General features: G+C 48.6%; 1 protein-coding gene across 7 annotated transcripts in view; it reads right to left on the bottom strand.

The window, feature by feature from the left end:
* SIPA1L3 (signal induced proliferation associated 1 like 3) overlaps nt 1-26,584 on the bottom strand; it is a 222,849-nt gene that overhangs the window by 189,924 nt on the left and 6,341 nt on the right. The window contains exon 1 of one of the 7 annotated variants that reach the window (XM_027618202.2): nt 19,116-19,302. The exons of 5 other annotated variants lie outside the window; for them this stretch is intronic. The gene's annotated coding sequence lies outside the window, so the exon portion shown is untranslated. Of the gene's footprint in view, nt 1-18,413; nt 18,515-19,115; nt 19,303-26,584 lie in introns of those variants that run through there. One more of the 7 variants, XM_027618204.2, reaches the window with a different exon arrangement.

Genomic DNA, 26,584 nt, shown 5'->3' with positions numbered 1-26,584 from the left:
TGTTACTTATCTCTAGGAGATAGGCTGGCCTAAGTCAGTTTCTGGAGACAGGTGCCCGGCTTCCTACTCCTTTAGACACCATCTTGTCTGGCCAGGATGCCCAACACTACCGGAGTGCTCCTGGGATCAGGCTCAGGTTGCACACAAGAAGTCTCCAGAACCAGGAAATGAGATAAACTGGGTCTGTAATGGTGGTAGTAGTGGTGAACCAATCAACTATCTCTATAACCTTTGGACTTCCTCCTCTATGAGATAAGCAGCACCCAGATTTTTTAAGCTGACGGTCTTCAGGCTTGAGTGTGCTTATCCCCAAGGGTTTGTGGAGACTTTAAAATTTTATTTTATTTTATCTTATCTATTTATTTATTTGAGAGAGTGCGCATGTGTGCGAGCAGGGGAGGGGAAGGGGCAGAGGGAGAGAGAGAGAGAAGCTCAAGACTCCTTGCTGAGTGGGGAGCCTGACTGACATGTGGCTCGATCTTACAACTCTGAGATCATGACCTGAGCCGAAATCAAGAGTTGGACGATTAACCTACTGAGCCACCTAGGTGCCCCTATGGAGACCTTTAATGGCTCCAAGGGCACAAATGTTTTTAAGGGAAGCAATGTTCAGATCGTCAATGGCCCCAAGTTCCCCTTCCCAAACTTGATCTGACTGCAAACCAGCCTGCCTTCTTAGTTGTCCGTCCCCTACTGTACAGCTGCTTGCCTCATCCCAAGGAGCACTGCCCAGGGGTGTGTAAGCTTCTAGGACTCCAAACAACACAAAACATCAAAATACTGGTTTGAAGGAAGTTGTCTTTAATGAGTAATAAAGCTCCTTAAGCCCCCAGGCTTGTCTGTCCTTCCCTGACTTACACATCTTTCTGTTAAATATGAATCTTGACTTTAAAAACAGGATATTCTGGCCCATGCTGGGATCCCCTAAATTCTGAACACTCAAAGCTGTATAGGTTAGTGGCCCTGATTTGTTTAATGAAATGTTTTGCAGGACCATCAAAATTCTGAGTTCCCTAGAAAAAATTCCCAGGGGAAAATGTATGTGATTTCTTTTAGGTTCTGTAGGCTTTACACAATACAGTGGTGAAAAACCTACTTTATCTAGCCATATTGTATAATATTTATTTCAACTACAGTTAATTTCCACCTTATCTCATCTTACAAAATATGTACTATTTTCTTTCTCCCACAAACAACATTTTCAAGTTACCATAAAATTATTTTAGACGTTAGCTTTATAATGCACAAGGCGGCATGGTTTATCAAAATTCTTTTGAGGGAACACAAACAAAAATATTTGAAGATGATCAGTTTAAATTTAAATGATCCCAGCCAGCCCACGCCCTAATTCCTGGTGGCTGAGCTACAGGAACTAAGCATGGGGTACAAATCCTGGGGGAAAAAAGACTTCAAACAATGGCAAAGTCACACGTGCCTGGGGTGAGAGCCAAATGGGGCAGGCAGGCAGGCTCCACACCCCCTTCCTCTCAGCTCAGGGGCCTCAAAAGCAAAGCTGCTACAAGACAGTATTTGAAAAGGGATTTTCTGGCCCAATGGGTCAACTCAAAAGATTCCCTTTCACCCAAGTAAAAAAGCTGTGGCCCTTCCTTCACCTCCACGTAAGTATGGGTACACATTTGTGTACACACACACACACACACACACACACACACAGAGGCGGGAAGTATACTTGGGACTAAGTTAGTGAGTAATTACCAATAGTTTCCACTATTACCAAAAACTTCTTTAAGAGATGACTTCATTCTCGATCTGAAGCAACATTTCAGCATGCATTATATCCAGCTCTTGCCAAAGTTACCTGAGGGGTTACACACTGGTAAAACTATTATGCTAATAAAGCTCACATATTTAACCAAATTTCCCCTAAACATGATGTGATGTGCAAGGCTGGGTAACAGGCAGGAAAGGAATGACTTTCCAGAGAAGACCTAGATTCATACTACTTTCACTCATTTGAGAAAGACTCCGGGCCTCCTCTGTGGGTAAGGCCCTATGTTGGGCATGATCCCTGTACTGTTATCAGAGTGCTTCTCAAACTTGATGTATATCCAATCACCCAGGATGTTGCTCAAAATTCAGATATACCCAGGCCACAGATCAGAATCACCAGCAGTGTCGAACAGAGCCTTTATATTTTTAACAAGTTCCCCAGACCAAGACTGTTGCTCGCTGAAGTCTGAGGAACACCACTCAGAAAAGTCTAGCAAAGTGGTTCTCAAACAGCTGATTCACACAAACTATTTATGGAGGGTTTTTTTTTTTAAGATTTTTAAAATTTATTTATTTGACACAGAGAGAGAAAGAGAACAGTTGCATAAGCGGGGGAGAGGGGCAGAGGGAAAAGCAGACTCCCCACTTAGCAGGAAGCCCGATGTGGGGCTCGATCCCAGGACCCTGGGATCACGACCTGAGCTGAAGGCAGATGGTTAACTGACTGAGCCACCCAGACATCTCTTTATGAAGAATTTTAAAATACAGATTCTAGAGCCCACGGGAATTACTGTATCACTTATAGGACTCTTGGCTTCAAGTGGCAGAGCCCAACTCAAACTGGCTCAAGAAAAAAAAGAAAAAGCAATTTTTTGGCTCATGTTACTGAAAGGTTCAGGGGTTATTCTGATTTCCAGTTACCCAAAGAATTTATCAAGAACCAATCATTTCCAATGTCGTTTCTATCTCACCCTTTGGGCAAACGTGGCCCCCCGTAGCATTAGGCTTATGCCCCACAACTTAGCACCCCAGTAGAAAGAAAGTACCTCCTTCCTGGCAGCTTGAGCAAGAGATGTGTATAAATTGTGAACAGACTGACGTGACTCATGAGCCCTTTCCTGAGCCAATCACTGGGGCAGAGAGGAGCAGAACCATCTGAGAGGCCCACGACTGCGCCCGTTCCACATCCAAACCACGTGGACTAGAATGCTCCACAAGGGGTGGGGGGGTGGAGAGGCTTTTTAAAAGCTGGGCTTTTTTGCTCCAGTTTCTAAAAGTTCTTTCCAAAAAAATATGCAAAATACATACACATACAAAGAAAAAAATGAAAATAATCTACAGCACCCTACCTACTGAAGTTTTTAGAATCTGTAAACTCAAAATTGTGCATATAAGCACTGATTTGTTGACTAGAAACCTATTGTGTATGGCAGAGCATTTCATTATGGCTGAGTCTTTATGACAATACCCCCAAACTGAAAAAAGGTAAGTAAGGACTTTAGGCATTTTTATGACTGTTCAGCCAATACTGGTTTGCCTCCCTTTTTCCATGAATTTGTTCTTTGCTTTGAATCCCTATAGAAGTCAGTGGGTGTCTGCTAAGAACAATGATATTCTCTCAATTACAGTGTAATTATTGAAATCAGAAAGTACCAGTGCGATAATCCTGCCAGCTAATGTACAGTTATCTACTGTGTAACTTATAATTTACAACTTATGAGATAGTTGCCTCCTTCCATTTTCCAGGGCGGGGCTTCCGACCAATTCGCTGCCCCTCCGCCCCCAAGCCCGGAGAAAGCAGTGTCACACACACAGTTGGGCTCAGTGAATGAATGAACTGGATGGCAAAGGAGCAATCCTCAAAAGGAAAACCACAGAAGAACCATAGTGGTTGTTAGGCCAAACCAGCAGCCGATATCCACTACACCTGCCCAAATAGACGCTCCAGGAACAAAGCCAGAGAATCCCAACTATTCGTAAGACTCTTAGCTGGTGCCAATTCCCAGCCCGGGTTCAGAGTCACACTGTCCAGGGAATGGGTGTGATCAGACGCAAACACAACATTTCTTGAGAAAGCTGTTTTTGAGATCTTTCGCAAGAGGAGAAACCTGACGAAGGTGTGTTCCTGCACTTTCCGTGCAGCACCGGGCCAAGGGCCTGGGGCGTCAGGCCTGGGTCCTGCTCTTACAGAGCTCACAGCCTAGGAGGTGGCAGATGTGCCTACAGGGAGCAGTGCAGTGCTCGGCCACGTGGAGGAGGGCCCCGCACAAGCTGTTGTGAAGGAGGTGAGGCAGGTCCCAATGTTATCCTCTCCCTCAGGTCACACTCAGGGGCTGAGATCAGGAGCCAGGGCTGCACTGGGCCCAGACACCTGGGATTGATGTGGGAAACAAAGGCAGAAGAGAAATTATTAAATTTCCTTACTCCCTACAGCCCACTGACATGTCCTTGAAACAGGCAGAGGGACCTTCCTCTAGGGACTCAGCTGCCTCGATGCTGACACTTGGCTAAGGGCAAAAGGCTGACCCCCAGGATCCTGTACGTCTACTATAACATATTAAATTCCTTTGGAAATTTCCTTTATCTTTACCACCCACGATACATGTTGGCAGTCATCCCCCAAGTATATGACCCACCGATATACATCTGAAGGGTCTCATGACTGAGTTTTTATTTAAACAGTAATAAATGACCTTTCCTAACAATAGCCGCCCCCCCCCCCCCCCCCCCCCCCCGCCAGGATCCTGGAAACCTTGTTTCCAAAATACCTGGAAGGCTTACACTCTCCCTAACCCCCTCCCAACTTCAAAGGATATAATGGGCCACTCCTGAAGACCACAGGGCAGCAGCTCTGTCTGCCAACAGGCCCTGTCCCCATGCTTTTATAAAACCACATTTACACCAAAGGCATCTCAAGAATTCTTTCTTGGCCATCGGCTTCGAACCCTGATGTCTTTCCTACATCAGGATCCCCTGAATTTCCACGATAACCCCAAACCTTAGACAACACACATACATCCAATGAATGAGTCCTTGTGGCTTATTCTTTCTACTCTGCAGAAAGAAGTTACTCACTTGGCCAAGATCACGGAGCTAGCTGGTGGTGAATCTGGGGTCAATTCCAGACTCTATTCCCAAGCCCTAGCTTGAACTACAGAGCACTTATCCAGGAGGAAAGATGAGGATGATGATAAATAGTACTTCCTGAGCGCCTATTATGCATCAGGCTCAAACTAAATTCTTTATGTAAACTTATTTAATGCTCTGAATGGCCCCTTGAGGTAGAAACCTTTATCATCCACATTTTACAGGTGATGAAACTGAGGCCCAGAGAGGTGAAGTGATTACCCCAGGGTCACACAGCTAGCAAGCAGCTGACCTTTGAATCCAGGCCATTTGACCCCTATTCTTAACCACAACATGTTGATGCTACATATGGAAGAAGAGGAATGATGCCCTAGGCCAGGAGGCCAAAGAAAGTCCTCATTTTATAAGAAGTATGTGTGTCATACTTACTTCCTCGCCAGAGCTCACTGGATGAGAAGTAGCCAACTGACCAAAGCTGGGCCAATCAGACCCCTGTCTTGGGGCCCTGAGCCTGTGGATCATGACACCGTAGACAATGTCTGTCCCAAGCTCCAGGAGGCATCTCAGAATTCTTTTAGGTTTGGATGGATCACACATGGGCTTCTATTATTTTCAACCCGGAGAACCGAGGCTAAGAACTTCCTACCTGGCTTCCTCTCTGCCCTCATCTTCTGTCATTCTCACCTTCCCTTCCCTCGTAGCCCTGTGGCCACCATGGCCTCCTTGTACTCTTAGAACTGTTCTGCCAGCTCCTGCCACAGGGCCTTTGCATTTGCTATGCTGTCTGGAATGCTCTTTCTCAAATGTGTTCATGGCTGGCTTCTTATATTCAGGTCTTGATCAGAGTCACCTCTTCAGGGGTCTGCCCTGATCACCTCTGCTAAAACAGTAGCTTCTGCCACTCTCCAGTCTTTCCCCCAGTCTGTTTTGTTCACAGCACATCTCACTAACATTACATTATTTACCTGTTTGTTTAGGCTCCAGTTCCCCTCCAGAAAGTCAGCGCCAAAAGTGTAGGGACTGTGTCTATCCTGGGCCCTGCTGTGGCCCTAGCACTTGGGTGCCATGTCGTAGGTGTTCAGGAAATACCTAAGTGATGCTATCTGCCCCCACACACTTTAGTACATCTCCTGGGATCTTTATCCCCGCCCTCCGAAACACGGGAAGAGGGGGGTCAGAGAAAGAAACAATGACTCACATTTATTTGAGTGTTTACTATGTGCCAGCCACAGTTATTTTAAGCACTTTGCATGGATCATTTGATCCTCACAAAAACCGAAGGTAGACAAAAATCGAAGGTAGGAACTATATATTATTAGGTATTATTCATTATACAGAAGCTAAGGCACAGAAAGGTTAAGTTACTCGCCCAAGGACACCCAGCCAAGACAAGGCAAAGCTGAGCGGTGAAGATGGCAGTCGGATGTCAGGCCTCATGCCATCCGGGTGGGCAAGCAGTTCCACGGATCCAGCTGCCGACTCTGAGGCTCTGCTCTCCACGTCTCCGTCTGCTAGGCTAGCTTCCTGCTGAGTTCCCCACAACCCTGCTGAGAGACTTTTTTTTTTTCCCTATTACTCAAGGCTCCAGAATGTTGCCCACTGCTGCTTGTACTCAAGCTTTGTCACCACTGATGCCAACTTTTTCCCTGGTTTGGCCCAGCCATGGGGACAGAGGAGTCCTTCACTGATGTTGCCACATGGTGGCCACCATGGACTTCTTCTTAAAGAGTACCCAGAAAAATTCTGGGTCCTGCCTAACCAGGCCCCCATCAAGGGGGGCCCTGCAGGGTAAAACGTCCCACCTGCCTGCGACCTCCACTGGCACTGAACACTGTCACGAAGTCCTGGCCAGGGCAGTGAGGCAGGGAATAGGCCTAACAGGCCACTACAGCCCAGGGGCAATCACAGTGACTATGACCGGTGGACAAAAGGAAGGTTTGCTGAGGAACTGCAAAAAAAACTGCTGGAAATACATTAGCAATAAGGACGCTGGTTACTAAGTCTACCCTATTCCAAACCAGATTCTGCCTCATCCAAGTGGTGAGACGTTAAGCGAGGTTTGTGCTCCAGGCTCCTCACTGTGGGTGGGGATGTCGCCAAACTGCGTCACCGAGTTATGACCAGGGACTGAAAGGTGACCACTCCAACGTGTAGACTGGGGCCGGGCTCATACTGAGCTTTTCAAGGCAGTGGGAAAGGATGGATTTTTCAGTCAATACTATGAGAGACAACTAGTTAACTATTGGCAGAGGCAGGTTTAAGATCTGTATCCCACAACTAACACCAGGAAAAAAAAAAAATCCAGGTGTTGGATATAAACAATGAAGCTCTCATGCGACTATTGATCTCGGGGTTGGGAGTTCGAGCCCCACATTGGGTGCAGAGATTACTTAAAAATAAAATCTTTAAAAAAAAAATGAAGCATGAAGCTATGAAGTAACTAAGAAGAAAATAGTGTTTATCTTAAATTAAAGGCCAAAGCACAAAAGCAAACAACAACATCAACAAAAAACCTCAGTATGTTTAATAACATAACAAAATTAGAAGGTAAACAACTCACTATGGATGTAAATCTACATCCCATAACTCATGATTTCTACCTTTAGTGATATAAAGATCCCCTACAAAAACAGGCAACGAGGAAATGCAGATGGCCCAGAAACAGGCAAGTCAATGAGGAATAGCAAAAGCCTTTAAACGTTTTTATACACTTTGTTTCAGTCATTGCAACCCCAGGACTTTGTCCTAAGAAAAATCTAAGAAGCAAACAAAGGTTTTTGTGTGCTCAGAGTCATCATAAGGAAAGGTGGAAATGAACAGAATGTCCAATGACAAGGCACTGCCGAAATGCAACACCAAGAAGTCATCAAAAAGAATGTGGCCGGGGCGCCTGGATGGCTCAGTTGGTTGAGCGTCTGCCTGCAACTCAGGTCATGATCTCGGGGTCCTGGGATGGAGCCCACATCTGGCTCCTTGCTCAGCAGGGAGTCTGCTTCTCCCTCTCCCCCTCTTCTCATGTTCTCTCTCTCAAATAAATAAAATCTTAAAAAAAAAATGTGGCTGACCTTGACCTTGACCCACGGCCACGGTAGGCACATCCTTAAAGGAAAGTGTAGTCGGAAGAACAACGTACCTGGAGAGTATGTTTGTAAAACAAACAACTATGGGCATACATGTATGTAACAGAAATAGCTAACATGCGAGTGCTCATCACACACCAGGCGCCACTCTAACTTTTACATATATCAACGTGATGAATCCTTACAGGCCAAGAGGTTAAGGTCATCACCACCATTTCAGGGATGGGGAAAATGAGGCACAGAATGATTAGGGCCCAAGTTAGTACATAACAAAACTGGGGTTTGAACCCAAGTACTGTGGCCCCAGAGCCCAGGCTCTTGAACACAATCTACTGCACACAGGAACAAGAAGGGCACACTTAATGTCACTCCATGCAGGTTAGAGAGATGGGAGGGGGGGGTGGGGCAGGTGCCAGGGTCACCAGGGGAACAAGGAACTGCTATGCTTGCTTTACATACTGCTCTACTGCTTGAAACGTTTATAATCAGCATGTGGCTTCTGTAAGTTTTAAATCAATTAAAAAAAAATTGATCAATCTGAAATTTCTGCCACGTGACCTAAATGCAAGAAGAAGCAGGAGAGGATCAGCATCTCTCAGTGATGCTGAGCACCAAGCAGGACCAAACTCAGCACCACCTTTCACCCACCCCACATGTAGACAGAGGGTGGGGGGCATACCAATCTCCCAGAGGACACCAAGTAAAGCCACGCGGCTGGCTGAGGCATCACATGGGTCACACCCCATAGGGAGTGAGCTCCCTTTACACGTGGATTCCTGGAGGAGGAGATAAGAAGGGTTTGATGGGCAAGGAGACTTCCGGCCCAATCAGTTAAGCAGGCTCACGAGCTCAAAGTCTGGGGGCCTACATACACCTTATCTGGCCCACGCGTCAAGTTACGTCCGTGTCAGCACCCAGAAAGTCCGTTTGCTGCCTTGTAATAAATACTGTAATAAAAGGCACGTCAGGATCTAGGTTAGTGGGGACGGTGGAAGGACCACCTATGTGGACTTGAGCCCTTCCTGATTTCATAATTGTAGGATACTGACATCAGCTCCTCCTGGGCATGGGCTGTGTCAACACCACGAATTAACAGCTGTGTCTGGAGTGAGAGGAAGGGGAGCAAGGTCAGACTGCGGGTTGGGCTATCCAGGTTCCAACCCAGCCCCAACTGGCCGAGTGACAAGGATCAAGGGCTTCGTTTCCCTGGGCCTCAGTTTCCTCATCTGCAAAATGGGGAGTAAGAGTCTACCATAAAGAGGGTTAAATGAGATGTGTGTGAGTAGTAGGACACCTGAGTCCATGTTAAAGGGGGCCAGGGACGGTCATTACTACCATCCATCCGAACCCGCAGACCAAAGCCCCAAATCTCTCACCCCACTCACCACCCACTGACCAATCCCTTAGCAAGTTGTCTCAAGCACCAACGCCAGCACTCGGGTCGGGTACCACACCCCTCCCCACCCTCCGATAACGGCTGCCTCCCTCCTTGTCCCAAAATCACCCCTCCACCTAGCTTCCGAGGCAGCCAGAGGCAATGTCAGTGAGAACACTCAGAATACAAGTCGAACCCTCCACCAGGCTCCCGCCCCTGCCGGCCCTTCTACCACCTTCCACGACACGCCACCCGGGCTACTCTACTGTTCCTCCACACCCCTAACTCATTACTGCCTCGGCACCTCCGCAGTGGCTATTCTTTCTGCCAGGACGCCTCTTCCCCCAGATCTCTCGCAAGACTGGTGCCTCTGTACCACCCCAGTCTCCGCTGCTGTGTCCCCACCCCGGTGAAGCTCTCCTCTGAACCCGAACCCCCACCCCCACCCCCCGCTATCCAGCCTCCCACAGCTCTCTCCACCTTCCAGGTGTGTCTCTCATCATTCTGCTTTAATCACTTCATAGCACTATTCATCCCCACCCGATTAATCTGTTTACTACTTTATCTTCTGTGTCCTTCAATGTGAACCTAAACTCCAGGAGGACAGGCCTTCTCAAGTTCTGACCCCCAGCCCTTGGAACGCCTGTGATATAAATATATGCCAAAGGATCAAGTCAGTGACTGAATGAATTAATGAATTCAACATCATTCTACATCAAATCTGCCCCCCCCCACCCCCCCGTCCCCGGAAGTAAATGTTGTAATCTCAAGAAGAAAAGAAAGCCCTTAGGTGGCATACCGCGTAACTGATCCCAAGGCATCCAGATGATTTCATGCGTGCTACTGCTCTAAAGAATTTATGACCTAGACAACAGTGCCTGGGGTCAGAGCTCGCCCCTGGCAAGGCTACTAGAAGGACAGCCTCTCCTGTGGAGCAGAGCCCTTTTTTGTTCTTTTGTCTAGGAATGGAGTTTCAGGTCAGAAGAAATTCAGATGCTTAAAAACCTCTTGCCCCAAGCATAAGGGTTTAATCCCCTGCTGTGGAGCAAGAACTCTCTAGAGGCTGTAGGCCTGAAAACACGGGGCCAGTGAAAGAGAACAAAAAAATGGAAATGTCAACAACAGCCTAGAGTCATCTCTCCCTGGTTACATGGGGTGACATACACAGGCTCCACCTGGCCAAAGGTAAGGCCCACAGCACCTGTGCCTAAACAATGAGCGATCTGTGACAGTTCATCTGTTTGTTCCCGAATCCAAGAGGAGGCGGAGACCAGTACACATCGAATGAATGAACACAAAAACAAAGACTTGAATCACCAAAGGAAAAAACTGCAGATCAGAAGCCACCAGCCCAGTTGTTCAATACTCATTTCTAATGTAAACAGAGGTTCAAAAGAGTTGGTACCCTCAAGATGCCTGAATCATAGATGAGGGAGGTTTCTCTCTGGAGAAATATTCCAGCTAATAAATGAAGAGGAGGACAGAAGTACAAATGTCACGATTTTTGCAAACCCCAGGTGCAATCATGGGCCTAGGAAATGGTTATTTCCAGCCATTAACGCTACAGAACATGACAGAGAAAGACCATGGCCTTTGCCCACCTGCTGACGCACAGAACACGCAGCAACAGCCCGAGAATTTACCGCCATCCCCGCCCCTGAAACACACAGATATGTGTGCGTGTGTGTGCACATCTCAAAACTGAATCCGGTTCAGCTTCCAAACGCAGCCACCCATTTGCAGGAAACACAAGGACAGAGTGAGTTCGCCGCCACCACAGAAAGACGATCCCAGACACAGACTGTGGGATATCCACACAACAAATTACAGGGCTTTTTCCCAACAAATAAACTATACAAAAAAAAGGGGGGGATGGCAGGGGGACCCACAGATTAAATGACACTTAACAGGCATGTGAACCAAATCTCACAGTGGACCTTGATTGGAACAAATCAATTCTAAAAAGACATTTATGAGATGATCTGAAATGTTAACACTAAGTGGATTCTAGACGACGTCAAGCAATTATTGTTAGTTATTTTAATCAGGACCATAAAATTGTCATTGTGCCCTTAAAAAAATTCTTATCTTTCATAGAAACCGAACTATTTAACTTTATAATCATCCCGCGGGGGTGGGTAGTAGCCAGGACAAATAAAACCAGAGTGGTCCTGGTTAAGAGAGATGAAACTATTTACTTTCTTCACAAAGTATATAGAGGCAACTAAACAGAGAGCTTGACTCAGAGAAGACAGCTTGTGACTACTGTCCCTCCCCAAGGGCTAACGATCAGATGGCAGGCATCTTTTTCCTGGTGCTTCATGTCAGTCTTGGGTAAAGCCAGAGTCCTCACTGTGGCCCCCACAGCCCTGCACGATCGGGCCCCTCTCATTGCCCCCCTTGCTCCCCTCCCCCACTCCCTGTACTTATTTTGCCCCAAATGCTCTTCCCCCAGATACCCACAGGACTCCTGCACTCCCCTTCACCTCCGCTCCAATGTCATCTCCTGAAAGTGGCCTGCCCTGACCCTGCTCTCTACAACAGCATCACATGTCTTCAAAAATTAGAGCACCCCATGCTTCTTACTCTCATTGTGTGTACCTCCTTTATTGTTTTTCACACCTATTCTCTCTTTTGGACTTAATACATACTCCCTGTTTCTTTACTATCTATCTTCCTTTTCACAATGTAAGCTCCACAAGAGTGGAAACTTCATTTGTTGTGTTCGTTACTGTCTTCCCATCTCCCAGAACAGTGCCAGTACAAAACAGGTGCTCAAGAAATATTTGTGTAATAAATCAAAGAATCAAAAGGGCATCATCTTGAGGTACCATCCCGGTTGTCTCGCAGCTCCTTTAAGAGCCATTTTTAGGGAACACCTCTGAACTAGTAAAGCTGCTGGCTGCCTAATCCAGTAGTGAGTTTCCCCTTTTAACTTAAGTTTTTTTTAGTTCAAAACAAGGCCATGTGAAATACACTTCCCAGACCCCTTGCAACTATATATGGTACTGTGACTAAGTTCTGAGCAAGAGTCTGAAAGTAGAAAGTTTATGTGTTCCTTCCATTACGTCTTTTTAGAGAGACAGGGGTGCCCAAGTTCATCCCTTCTTTCCTGCTTGCTGGGATGCAATGGCTGGAGCCTGAGCAGCCATCTTGAATCATGAGGTGGAGGAACAAAGATGATGGATCAAAGAGGTAGAAAGAGCCCGGGTCCATGATAAGAATGCAGCACGGGGCAACTTCTATCTTGCTTAGGCCATTGTCATTTTTTTTTTTTTAAAGATTTTATTTTTTTATTTGAGAGAGAGAATGCGAGAGAGAGAGCGAGCGAGCGAGCGAGAGAGAGAGAGCACGCACGCGCGCGCATGAGAGGGGAGAGGGTCAGAGGGAGAAGCAGACTCCCTGCCGAGCAGGGAGCCCGATGCGGGACTCGATCCTGGGACTCCAGGATCATGACCTGAGCCAAAGGCAGTCGCTTAACCAACTGAGCCACCCAGGCGCCCGTCATTTTGTTTTGTATGCAGTTTTCTATTTTATGCAGTTGAACCTAATCAGACTGATAGACTGGGATCAAAAAACTCTGCAGAGTGGGTGGGATGGGTCCTATAACTACACAAATAAATAAAAATGCCCACAAATTGAGGACTACTCCAAAGAAGAGAGTATCACTGTGAGCTGCAGATACACAAAGAACTATCATGGACACCTGGTGGGGAGAGGGCAAACAGGGGTGAAGGAACAACCAGGAAATGATGACATGAGAATCACAAAATTTACAATTAGGTTAAATAGACTGCTGCCCCAGGATTAGTAACCAGAATACAGCTGACCTGGAAATGACGCAGGTTTGAACTATGCAGATCCATGTATGTAGTTTGTATAGTACTATAAATGCATTTTCTCTTCCTCATGATTTCCTCAGTAACATTTTTTTCTCTGGCTTACTTTAAGAACACAGTACATAATACATATCACATACAAAACACGTGTTAACTGTTTATGTTATCAGTAAGGCTTCCAATCAACAGTACACAATTAGTAAAGTTTCTGGGGAGTGAAAAGTTACCCGTGGATTTTCAACTACACAGTAGGTTTGCACCCCTAACCCCCACAGTTTCAGGATCAAGTGTATATAAAGAACACCTACAAACCATGACTAAAAAGCAGCCAAAGTGATGAGCAACTACAACCAGAAGAAGAAAGGTAGAAGATATTCTGCCTTCCTAGTCTTCAGAGAAGCACAACTGAAACCGCGATGAGATTTCATTTCGTATCTGGCAGAAAATAAAAAAGCTTTACCAAACCGAGCCCTTCGTGGCAATGTTTAGAGAACAGTATGACAATATTTGGCAAAGTCAAAGATGCTCACATCCTACAACCCATCCATCTGGTGCCTAGCACATACCCAAAAGAAATTCTCGTCAATGCATACTAGGAAATATGTGGAACAACATTCACAGTAGCCCTGAGTAGCAAAAAATCTAGAAACTAATGAATTGTTCATTGGCATGCAAATAATGAACACAAAAATGTGATATATTCAGCCAGTGGAATATCACATAGCAGCAAAAAAACAGAATTAACTACAGTTATACAAAAACAGTCTGGATCAATGTTAGAATCACAATATTATGCGAAAAATCCAAGTCCCACAAGACTATACATCATTTGTTGACAAAATCATTTATATAAAGTTCAAAAATAATTCTTTTTAAGATAAGGAATGACAAACAATAAATTCAAGATGGTGGTCACCTCCGGGAAAGCAGGCAGGGGACAGGATGGGCAGTACTGCAACACAGGTTCATGTTCATGCTCTCATCCCTGGGCAGGTAGCAGGCTAATGGTTGTTCATTATAACAGACAGTTTTGGATGAATCCCAAAATGCTAGTGTATTGTGCACCAAGGATTCTGATTAATCTGATGTTTTGTGCCCAAAGGCCATCTTTAAAAAATGGAATACAGGGTGACTGGGTGGCTCAGTCGTTAAGCGTCTGCCTTTGGCTCGGGTCATGATCCCGGGGTCCTGGGATCGATCCCCGCATCGGGCTCCCTGCTCCGCGGGAAGCTGGCTTCTCCCTCTCCCACTCCCCCTGCTTGTGTTCCCGTTCTCGCTGTCTCTGTCTCTGTCAAATAAATAAATAAAATCTTAAAAAAAAAAAAGGAATACATTTAGAAAGAGGTGAGGAAGAAAGTTCACCAAGTTACTGACAGATGGGACCAATTGAGGCAGGAAGTAGAAGTGGAGGGGATGAGGTAGTAGGTGGTTTCTGCTTCATGTTTTGTTCTGCCGTCACTTACATATTCACTTCTACAAGAAATGTTTCCCGTAATAAACTCAAGAAGTACAGCGCAGTGGTTCATGGACTCCAGAGCCAGACCACCAGAGACCGCATGCCGACTGCACTACTCCCTAGGAACAGGAGGAAAGGAGGGAGGGAGAAGGGGAGGGCCTCTGGCAAGTTACTTAACTTTGTGTGTCTGTTTCTGTATCTGAAAAGAGAGGAGGGTAAACAGTGCCTACTTCATGGGGCCATTGTGAAGATTGAGGGGGTTGGTTCATAGATCCTCTACACAAGGTAAGCCCTTAATGAGGCTGGTTATTATTATCATTAGCCTAACTTCAAACATCTACCTGGGAGACGTGAGCTGAGCAATTATCTAGTCAAGGGCTGCAAATGATCAGTTTAACCCCCAGATGTGCTCCCTTCCCTGATACCTGCAGCCTCAGTAAGAGGCCTGGTGCGCTGCCCATTCCAAGTACTTACTGAACAGATGGTTAATACGTGCTGCCTCACTACCTCTTAGGCTGTCTGGACAAACCACTTCTAGATGCCTACTCGCATGTCCATTCTCTCTTCTTCAATAGTGACCCTTCATTCAGGGTGGTGATAAGCCTGGCTTTAAAAACTCCATTTCCAAGACTTCCCTGTAGCTAGGAGTGGTCACGCCATGGAGTTCTCTAGCCACAGCGACACAACTGGAAGTCAGCTAAAGATTTCACGAAGTTCGTGGTTTCCCGAGAGAGAATTGTCTCCCTTAAGAGTTTTGCTTCTTTCTACCTGTGACAAGGACATGGGGGTGAAGGTGCTACAGCCTTCTCATGACTATGAGGCGAAGGGCAGCAGCGATGCGGAGAAAGAGGAGCCTGGGACACTGGAGCAATGGTAGGCTGTGGCACCACCTTCTCCTGCTCACCCCGGCAAGAAATTGACGGCCCTAGTGGTCTCTAAAGATGGTCCCCGCTGGGCCCCGCCCCTCGGAACTCAAGTTCCTCCCGCACTGAATCTGGGCTGACCCTACGAATCACTTTAGCCAACAGAATGAGGCCAAAGAGAGCTGGACCAGTTCTGGACGATGCCGTAAAAAAAAAAAAAGGCTTAGGAGGCCCTGGGCTGCCATGGTGTAAGTCCAGCCACTGGCTGGCGAGGCCACATGGAACGAGAGAGACCAGAGAGCGGCCCAGCCATCTCCAGCCTGTCACGTGAGTAAAACAGCTTGAGTGTTCCAGCTCCATCCGCCCTTTGTCTGTAGCCACCTAAGAAACCCCAGTCAAGACCAGCAGGAGAGCCATCCACATAAGCCTCAGTAAACCGGAGTTTGTCATTTTAAGGCCTTACATTTTAGGGTGTTTGTTCTATAGCAATAGAGAAGTGGAACAAACCTCTATCTTGTACACCGCTATACAAGTTTCACAAAGCCAAATATACCCCGCAATTAAAGGACCACCTAAAAAAAGAAACGTGCCCATGGATCCAAGATCCCCACCAAATCTCTCACATACTGGTAACAAAGATCCTTAAAATGAAAAAACATGAACCTCCTCTCTCTCATTTTGCTAACAAGTACTCATTAGGCACAACTGATCTGTATTAAGGGTGATGAATCTATTAATCACTTTTATAATTAAAAAGCATTTAAAGTAGACAGTTCAATGTTGTGCTAGACCTGGTGAGAACCCTCAGAACATACATCTCCTATCTGGGCCAGAGGTATCATTATGTTAATGCTACTTCATATTCGTTCTCAAAGGCTGAGAGCTTAAGTTAACAAAGTGGCGAAGCAGGTTGGATGCCTGCAATCTAATTAAAGAAGACTATCAATAAAAATAATAATTTGGGAAAAAAACCCAGAAACAAAGGGAATGCGCATCAGGGATGGCCTGGCCAAATAAGTTATGCTACACCCACACCACGTGTTACGCAGTCATTAAAAAGAGCAAATGTGAGTGCTACCTGAGAACATGGAGGCGTTTCTACACGGTATTGCCATGTCAGAAGAGCCAAAGGCAGGAAAATGGGGGTAATATTATCCCTTATGGGATAACATTTCTCTCTATAGGATTATGTAACCATGGGAGGAAACGTGGAAAGACCTATACAGTACTTGATTGATACTAAGGGTGCAGGATTGTGGGAGGATGCAGACACGGAGGTGGGTCAGAGTGGAGTCCACAAAACAGGGACAGAAAACAATTTAAAAGGGGCTTGGAATTAATTCATAATGATCACCCCCATTTAGTGAGTACTCTCTATGCATTAGACACAGTGCTAACTAGGTCACCTGATCTCACTTGAACTTCTCATTGAAGGCAGGAACTACTAATTATTCCCATTTTCCAGATAAGGAAACAGAGGCCCAGAGAAGGTAAGCACTGTGCCCAGAGCGTGGGCAGTGCTGGGACTTGAGCCTTATGTGCAATGGCCTCTCTGGAGGGGCCCCAACCCAACTCCGAAACCACTGCACTTGGAGCTCGAAGGGCACAGTTAAATGCTATAGGAGCAGCTCTGCTGACACTTTGCACATTCTTAATATAGCAGCAGGCCCAGAGGTGTGATGATGTGTGATGCAGCAGGAAGTCCATCAGCACCTCAGCCCCTCGGTGTCTCATGCTGTTGGGAGAAATCCGAGAGGGCCACTGACCTGGTTCCATGGAGCTTGGGGGAAGCCCTGCCCAGGATATTTTTACAGAACCAACTGCTGACACCAGGAGCCAGAGAACTGATGAGGTGTCAGCTACGACACAGACTCTTCGAGTTTACCGTTTAATTAAAATCTGTTCAGCCTGAGAACGAGAATTATTGCCTGTTAAAGCAGGGAAGACCAATAAACCATGCCTGGCCGGTTAATTCTTATTTCCAAGGCATTCCCTGACCTTGCTGCAGGAACACCAAGCAGGATGAGGAGATGAAGGGGGCTTTCCAAATACATGGGGATGTGTGTACGTCTCCGACAAAGCTTGCCCCACCTGAATGAACCTGCACACATCCTCCACACTCACCAGGGCCAAGGCCGTCTGTCCCCTGCTACATGAATCTGGGCTGCCTGGATGAGCCACCAGCAGGGCCCAGACTGAAGAGACTGAAGGGGCTGAGGGACAGGAAGCCTGAGGCCTGGATGCCTCAGGCAGGCCCGATGAGGATCAAAGGAAGGGTGTGGGTATGCCACCTCCCCACAGCTGCAGGTTTGGCGACATTCTAACTCAAACCCCAAATGCGGACAGCCATCTGTCCTCGGACAATATTGCACCTGATATCATAAATCCATTCATAAAATAATTTATCCCACACCTACCACATGCCAGGAACTGCCCTACAAGGACAGAGACAGAAGTCCCTGCACTTTTATGGAGCCCACAGCTGGGGTACGGGGCAGATAATAAACCATGTCAAGGGGTAATGCTATGAAGAAAAATAAAGCACAGGAAAGGGCTAAGAGTCGTGGAGAAGGTGCTATTTAGTAAGGACAGAGGTCTCACAGAGAGGGCGACATCTGAGTGGAGACATGAAGGGGATACTAGGGGAAGTGTTCTAGCAGAGGGAACAGCCAGGGCAAAGGCCCTGAGGGAGCAACAGGAGGAGGAACAGGAGGAGGCCCGAGTTGCTGGAGTACAGCCAGCAGCAGCTGAGAAACCAGAGATAAGGCCAGGGAAGGGGGGGGGGGGCCCTGCGCGTTGTGGGGGGGCACAGGGACAGCTGCCACTGCGCACCACTCGGTGCCCAGGCTGTAAGCACTTTCCATAATAAGATTCACTGGAAAGGTGAGTGGGTACTGCTCCTATTTCCGGTTTCATCAGATGAGGACAGGGAGGCCCAGAGAGGGAAAGGAAGCCGCCTGAGATCACACAGCGCCTCTGTACCTGGCAGGATGCCCCACAGCCCCTGGCACAGAAGTCCGCATCCCACGGGAGCTCAGCATTCACCGACTGATTCCTTCTGGGGGGCTGAAATATCCTCCATTTTCTTCTCACACCCTCAACACTCCGCCCACCTTTCTTCACAGTTGGGAGCAGGCAGGTAAACATTTCATGCCAGAGGGGGGAAAAAAAAGAAACAAAAAAGCCACCAGTCTCATTCCTGAAACCGAGAAACACATTACTACCTTTCTGTGCTCTACAAGTTACCAGCAAACTTAGCAAACCTCACTCACCCCGGAGACGGGTCGGAGCGCACCCCGATCACAGAGCCGGCAGGTGACTGGGCAGGTGACTGAGGGGGGTTCAGGGCGGCCGGCTCTGCTCCCGGCAAGGGAGGGGCGCGGCGGGGCGGGCTGCGGCGGCTCCCCCCCCAGGCTGCCGGCCCCCCCCCCCAAGGCTGCCGGCTCCCCCAGCCCGCTGTGGGTGTCTGGAATGCGGAAACGGGAACCTGCCGCGCCAGCGCCGAACAGCGACTTACTCAGCAGCCGCAAGCACACGCCAGCCACCGAGTTCCCCGCGCGGGGCCCGCTCGCCGCGAAGCGAACCAGCGCTCCCAAAGAGGGCTGCTTCGCCCACAGTCTCTTGGCGGGGGGGGGGGGGGGGGGGGGGGGGGGGGAGGGGGGAAAAAAAGGACTCCTTACTCACCGGACACGTGGTCTGAGGAGCCTGAATGGGCTGCAGAGAAAGCTCAAAGGTAACAAAGACGGCTCGCCTGTGAGCGCCGACGCAGGAGCGGGCCACCTGTTCGCCGACCCGCCAGGGCTGGATCCATGCCCACAGCCTCCCCGGGCCCCGGGCTGGCGCCCACCCGCTCCATTCACAACCTCCCCATCCAAAGGTGGGCTCCTTTCCCGGGGCGGACTCCCTGTCCGCTCCCCGCCCGCTCGCAGCTCACTCGCTCACAGAGGCAGCGCAGCTTAATGATTAAGCACCGCCGCTGGGCCCCTCCGGCCAGCTTTGCAAGCACAGCCCGAACGGCTTTGCCTAATAACAACAACGACCAGAACCTGAGGGCTCACCCTGCGCCAGGCACCCCTGTAAGCACTTCGCGGGAGTTCTCTCCCTGCAGCCCTCACTGCTCCCCTCTTAGTATGTGCTATTATCATTCCTATTTCACAAGTGACAAAGTTCAGGAACAGAGAAGTCGCAGGCTGGAGGTCACACCGCTACAAAGTGGTCGTCGGGAGGGAAGGTAACCCCAGAAGATCGGCTCTGGGTTTCCAGTTTTAACCACTGCACCAGATCTCCTTGCAGGATGAGAGACAGGTCCCCCCCTAACTGGGCCCTAGCTGCCACATCTGTAAATAGGGAGAGTGTGAGAGAGGTCTGTAGAGTGAGCACTTAGCCTGACCCACAAAAAATGCTCAACGGCTATCAGCTCTAGTTATGACATGCTGCCCTCTGATTCAATCAGATTCAGCCTCTACCTTCAAAATAGGGGGTGATTATGGTCATGGTGTTCAAACCCTGGGCAGCTGAAAGGGGAAAAAATATATATATGTATTATTCTTACTGCCCTTCTTTTCATTCACACACACACAAAAAAATACCATTGACCCTTGACATGGGTTTGAACTGCACAGGTCCACTTGTATAGTTCTTACAGTACAGTATGTAAATGTTAGCTCCAGAGCCCACGCTTTGTTCGTCAGTCCCTCTGTAGTCCTGCGGGACAGTAACTTTACAGTGTCCATAAGCAGGAGGAACGGGCATCCACAGGAAACCTCAGTTGGCAAAATTTTGGGGTCATTTTCACAGACTGTTGGAAGGAGAGGGCAGGCTTATTAAATGGTAACTGAATTATTCAATTAGTAAGTCCCATTTGTTGGGGCACCTGGGTGGCTCAGTCAGTTAACCGTCTGCCTTTGGCTCAGTTCAAGATCCTGGAGTCCCAGGATCCAGCCCCAAATCCGGCTCCCTGCTCAGCGGGAGTCTGCTTCTCCCTCTGCCCCTCCCCTGCTCATGCTCTCTAGCTTTCCCTCAAATAAATAAAATCTTTAAAAAAAGTCCCATTTGTTAATAGCAGAGGTCATACTTGTGAGCACTTATCAAGTGCCAGCGACTAAAGGTAAAGCACTTGACCTGTACCCTCTCCTTTTATCCACCCAACAACCTAATGAGTCAGTCCTCAGAAGGGGAAACTGAGCCTCTGCAAGGAGCACCTTCAACAGCAATGGGTCAAGAGCAGAGAGAGAAGGGAGAGCCAAGTGTTTCTGAGCAGAGCAAATGCTCTCAAGCACGTGCACACTGCCCTCCGACTGCGGCCTCATCACTCAGCTTGCATTTGCCTGGATTTTCAGACAAAATATTGGATTTCTCGGGGCGCCTGGGTGGCTCAGTCCATTAAGCGGCTGGCTTCGGCTCAGGTCATGATCGCAGGGTCGTGGGATTGAGCCCTGCATCGCGGGGAGCCTGCTTCTCCCTCTCCCTCTGCCTGCAGCTCTGTCTGCTTGTGCTCTCTGTCAAATAAATAAATAAAATCTTAAAAAAAAAATACTGGATTTCTCAGGTACTTCGGTGGCTCAGTCAGTTAGGCATCTGCCTTCGGCTCAGGTCATGATCTCAGGGTCCTGGGATGGAGTCCCAAGTCAGGCTCCCTGCTCAGCGGGGAGACTGCTTCTCCCTCTGCCCCACACCCCCACCCCTCCCATGCGCTCCACACACATGCTACCTCCCGCCCCCCATCTCAAAAATGGGTAAAATCTTTAAAAAATATATATTGGGTTTCTCAACAAGACCAACATCTCTTATGGTACAGGCACTGGGTACACCTTCCCAAAGGTGGACATGAGTAGAGAACAAAAGCACTGTCCTGATTCAGGTAATTATAAAACAAAGTGTGTAAGGACAATGACATGAAAATGTATGAGTATGATGCTTCCACTTTGTTTTACTAACTTCTGCAGCAGATCCAGGCATTTGCCTACCAATTCCAACCCTCTCTCCAAGTCCTTTCCTAAACAGTACTCCAATTTTATTTCTGTAGCCACTCTCCTCCCAGCAGTCCTGTGCTTCTGGTAAGGATGGTTCTAGCCTCAGCCCTGAGAGTAAATCCTGATCGGCTCTTGCATGGTCACGTGCCACAATGCTGGCCAATGAGATATGAGGGGAATCTGAGAGGTCGGTGTCTAGGAAAGGTTTCCTCACTTGTTAGAGATAAATGGTAATAGATAGATAACCTCTTTCTGCTGCTAGATATAGCCTTGTCAGGGTGTGACAACTGGAGCTGTGGCAGTCACCTTGTGGCCACGAGGAGAGTCTGAGGACATGGGAGACAAACCAAGGATGGCAGAGTGGCACAACATAGAGGGCTTGCTTAGAGGCACTGTGGAGTTGCTTAATTAGTCAATCCTGGTGCTGCCAATCTATGGGCTTCTTTGTTACATGAAATCATAAATCTGACCAGGCCACTATCATCTGGGTCTCCTATTCCACTAGGTCAGTGGTTCCCAAATGTGCTCTCAGGCCCAGAAGCACCAGTAGCACCTGGGTATTTGTCAAAAATGCAGATTCTTGGGTGCCTGGGTGGCTCAGGCGGTTAATTGTCTGCCTTCAGCTCAGGTCATGATCTCATGATCAGGCCCCACATCAGGCTCCTTGCTCAGCAGGGAGTCTGCTTGTCCCTCTCCCTCTGCCCCTCTCTGCCTTATGTGCTTGCTCTTTCTCTCTCAAATAAATAATCTTAAAAAAAAAATGCAGATTCTCAAGCCAGATCTACTGAATCAGAAACTCTGAGTGGGGTCTGGCAATCTGGGTTTTAACAAGCACTTCAGGCGGGGCACCTGTGTGGCTCAGTTGTTAAGCATCTGCTTTCGGCTCAGGTCATGGTCCCAGGGTCCTGGGATCAAGCCCTGCATCGGGCTCTCTGCTCCGCGGGGAGCCTGCTTCTCCCTCTCCCACTCCCCCTGCTTGTGTCCCCTCTCTTGCTGTGTCTCTCTCTGTCAAAATAAATAAATAAAATCTTAAAAAAAGAAAACCCAAAAAACAAGCACTCCAGGGGATTCTGATGTCTGCTCATGTCTGAGGGTGGCAAACCACTCCAGAAACACACAGTGAGTTCAGACAGAGGCTTCTGGAGTCATACTCCCTGGGTCCGAATCTTGTCACTACCATTTCCTAGCTCTGCAACCTTGGGCAAGTTATTTAAAATTTAATTGTCTCATCTGCAAAACGGGGGATAGTAAGAGTACTTACAGGGTTGTTGGGAGGCTTGGATGAGTCACTTCGTGGGAAGCGCCTAGCACAGTGCCTCGCAGAGGGAAGATGTTACACAAATTACCTATTTGCTGCTGCCGCTGTCGTTGCTACTACTACTATTTGCAACCAAAGGCACACCAACTGACACAACTTCCTGACCGAGCTCCTCCAAAGCGCCATCTGAAACTCCTTTACCTTCATTTTACACCCGGAACCCAGCCCAGTCCCCATGCCTTCTAGAGGCATGAGACTGTCTGGTCAGTGCAGGGCTGTGGCACACAGGAGGGGCTGAAGGCCTTTCTCCATCATCCTCGGACTTCCTCCCATAGCCTGAGCCTCTGCGGTCCCAGCAGATACCTCACCGACACCCCGGGCTGGGCACTCTGCCACCTATTCTGCCCAGTTTCTGATCCAGAATGCCCAGAAGTTCTGCCCGGCCCCAGAGAGCACCCCCACCGTGTGAGTCATGCCAAATATCCGGCAAGAGTCCAGGGGTGCCCTTCCCTCTGGACGCTCTCTGTGATTTCAAAACTGGTGGCACCAAGATATAGAAAGCCAAAGAATGACTAACGCCACCCCCAGGTAAGGTCCCCGCAGGACGAGGAAGCCTCTTGTCAGACTTAACAGCAAGACTGGGTATGGGGCTCTGGGTGCGGCAGGGGTTCTGTACTCACTGGTGTCGCTGACACCACTGGGCCTGTCACTGACAGAGCAGTGTGGGATGCAGGAAGGGGGAGGAGGTCCTGACCTCTGACCACTAACCCCTGCAGCAAGAAAGCACTGGTCGATTTCTCAGGCTTCGGAAAGGAAGCTGTTAGCCTGAACCTCATAAAACTGCCAATATTCAAACACTCTGGGCCCTGCAAAAAAGTAATTTTGTTCCTTTGGTTCCGTGCATATGTGGTCACTTTTCAAAATTTAATGAAATGTAATAAATCACTCAACCCTGCAATATCTTCCCATCTCAAAGACAAACTTGTACTGCATCCCAAGAGATCATCAAGCCTGTCATTTCTCCGGCCTCATCCCTTGCTCTGGCCATGTGGGCCTCCTTTTGAGCTCCTCAATCCCCCGCAAGGCCCATGTCTGAGGGCCTTTGCACTGGCTGCTCCCTCTGCCCAGACACCCCCACCCGCTCACACTGCCTCACTTCCTTCAGGCCTGAACTCATGCACCTCCCACGGAGGACATCTCTGGCCACCCTGTCTAAAACTTCAACACCCCCCCACCCTAATACTTCCTATCCCCTTTCCCTGTTTAAGTTCTTCTGCTTGGTGCTTATTACCACCTGACACAGCATACATCTTCCTGAGTTCTCTTGTTTACTGTCTAATCTCCCACTTGAATGAGAGCCCCAGGAGGGGAAAAGCTTTTCTGTCTTGCTCACTGCTGTCTCCCTCGTTCCTAGAAGAGTGCTCGGCTCCGTGAATTCCCACCGAGTGCCTATGTTGAAAAATCAGACTATTGGGGGTTTGCCACCCTCAGACACCACGCATGCAGGTCTACACTGGCAACATGGGAAAATCAGGCTAAGCTGGTGGCAGTGCCTCCTCATGTTTTCTCCACCTTGGACATGCCTCAAAGCCTTTGAAAGGAGAAGACAGGACAGAGCTGAAGAGGCTGCTGGGGGCAGAAGGCTGAGGAAGCCAGAGGGCTGCAGGAGGAGTTCTGCCTTCCTGCCCACGCACCTGGAGAAGCTGGGCACTGGAGAAAAGGTCGAGTCAGGAGACGGAACAAATGCCAGCCTGTGGCAGGATCAGCCCAGAGCTCCTGTCCGTCACCCATGTCTCCCCACCCAGCAGGCCAACGGTAAGCAGAGACCGCCCCCCCCAAATGAGGGTGTCCTCTTTTCCTGCCGTTTACATACAAGGATTTCTGCCACGCACGGATTCAGTGAGAGTCCCCCAAAGAACAAATCCAACAGGACCCTCTACCTATGTGGAGCTGGCGGGCGGGTGTGCAGATACGTGGTAAAGGAGTCTGAACTGCTGGCTGGCTGGGAGTATCGTCACGTCCACAGCACTGTCTGTCTGTCAGGAGCTCCATCTGGCCCCTTCAGAAGCTGTCAAAAGCCAGAACCAAAAGGGGGCCCCTTCCCTGCCTCCTGCTGCAGTGCTAGAGGCGAACCAAACTCTGGGCTCTGGTTCTCTGTGGGGCCCTAACAAAGATCCATCAAAGGAAGGATCTGTGCATGTGTGTCCTGAGGGGAGGATTGGGGGAGGATCTGAGGCCTCCTGTTGAAACCCGTCTTTGGAAAAAATGTGGGCGGGGCCCCCGCGGTCAGGTGCTGGAGGAAAACAGATCTCAGGCCAGGGGGACCTCTGTAAACTGCTTCAGAGGGCCAGTGCCACTGCGGCCAGTACTCAGAGCAGCCGGGGACCCGTGTGGCCACTGGGACCTTCACTGGTGTCCTCGCTGCTCCCGGGCGCTGCTTTACCAAAGGGGTTTCCAAGGCCTTGGGCCAAGTATTGACTCCCATAATGGAAACAACAAGAAGAAGAAAACCAAAGAACCCTGTTTTTACTGTACAAGTGGACTGGGCAGAGGCAAGAAACTCCCCCACACCTACACCTGAGCTCGAAATGCACAAATTCCGAGTAAAATTTGTTGTCCTTGATTCTAACTTTTCATGAAGAGACATCTCAAACACAGAAAGGTGAAAGAAGAATATAATAACCCCCATCGGCCGGTTTCAACAGTTACTTCATCTCTTCATTCACCCAGACACACTGTCCCTTCCACTCTCAGCCTGTCCATATTATTTTGAAGCAAATCCGGGACGCCTTACCAGTTCACAGGTACTTTAGAATGTGGGTCTTAAAGACAAGGACTTTTTTCTTAAGCAGAAGCCAGTAGCATTACTATACCTAAAAAAAAAAAAAAAATCAGAATTCTTTCATGGTATCAAATATCCAGTTAGTTCTTGTTAATCTAAAGAAAGGGGAAGTGAAGTTTCCAGAATCATAGAAAAACCTCATGCCCAGAGTGGTGTTCAAGTCTCCGGGCCCAAAGGGGCTGAGACCTGACGCAGGGCTATCCCACAACAGGAAGACAGCGACCACACGCAGAGTGGAGAGGCTGAAACTAGTCAGAATGGTCCTGCTTGCCCATTCGTCCATCTGTCCACGAGAGCCCTCCGAGTGAGTGTTTAAGAGCTTGGACTGGGGAGCCAGCGGCTTGGGTTTGAATCCTGGCTTGGACACTAGGCAGCTTTAGGACCTACATTTCTCAGGACCTGTTTCCTTATATGGGAAAGGGGAGTAATAACAGTACCTACCCCATGGAGTAGTGACAAGGATTAAATAAGAAATTACATGAAAAGTACTCAGAGCAGTGTGTTTGTACATAACAAGAGCTCGGTGAATGCTGGCTAGTATCATTGCTTCAGCCAACACACTTTACTGAGCATCTGTTACATACCAGGCGCTGTCTAGGAGCAGGACAGGAGAGTGAAGAGGTTAAAACCCTCATGAGTCACCACCTGGGGCAGGGACTGGCACAGAGCCACTACCTGGGAACACAAGCAAACTGAGAAATCTCCAGTACCTGCCTTGTTTGGGTAGGAGGCCCAGATTCATCCTGCCCCTGAGAGGGGGCACCCTGAACCAGGGGAGTAGAAGTCTAGAACAATGACTCTCACGAATGAAAGAGGAAACCACCGTGGCGTCCCCTCCCCCCCAGCTAGCAGTACCTCTTTGGATCAGAGCAAAGGCAAGATTCGCCTGCTGGGTAAGTGCTGCTGTCGCTGGGCTCGCTGGAAGGTGCCACACAGCTCTCACAGAGGGCCACAGCCTCGAGGAACAGAGTCAGTGGTGGAAAGAGAAAAGAGGCTTCATGTGCAAAGAAGCAGTTTGAATGGGCTTTCAATAGGCTGGGCCCTTTTCTTGCCTCCATCACTGTCCCTGCCCCCACCCTCC

This window comes from Zalophus californianus, chromosome 17 (assembly GCF_009762305.2).
Source record: "Zalophus californianus isolate mZalCal1 chromosome 17, mZalCal1.pri.v2, whole genome shotgun sequence".
Taxonomy (NCBI): Eukaryota; Metazoa; Chordata; class Mammalia; order Carnivora; family Otariidae; genus Zalophus; species Zalophus californianus.
This window is presented reverse-complemented; position numbering and strand designations above follow the sequence as displayed.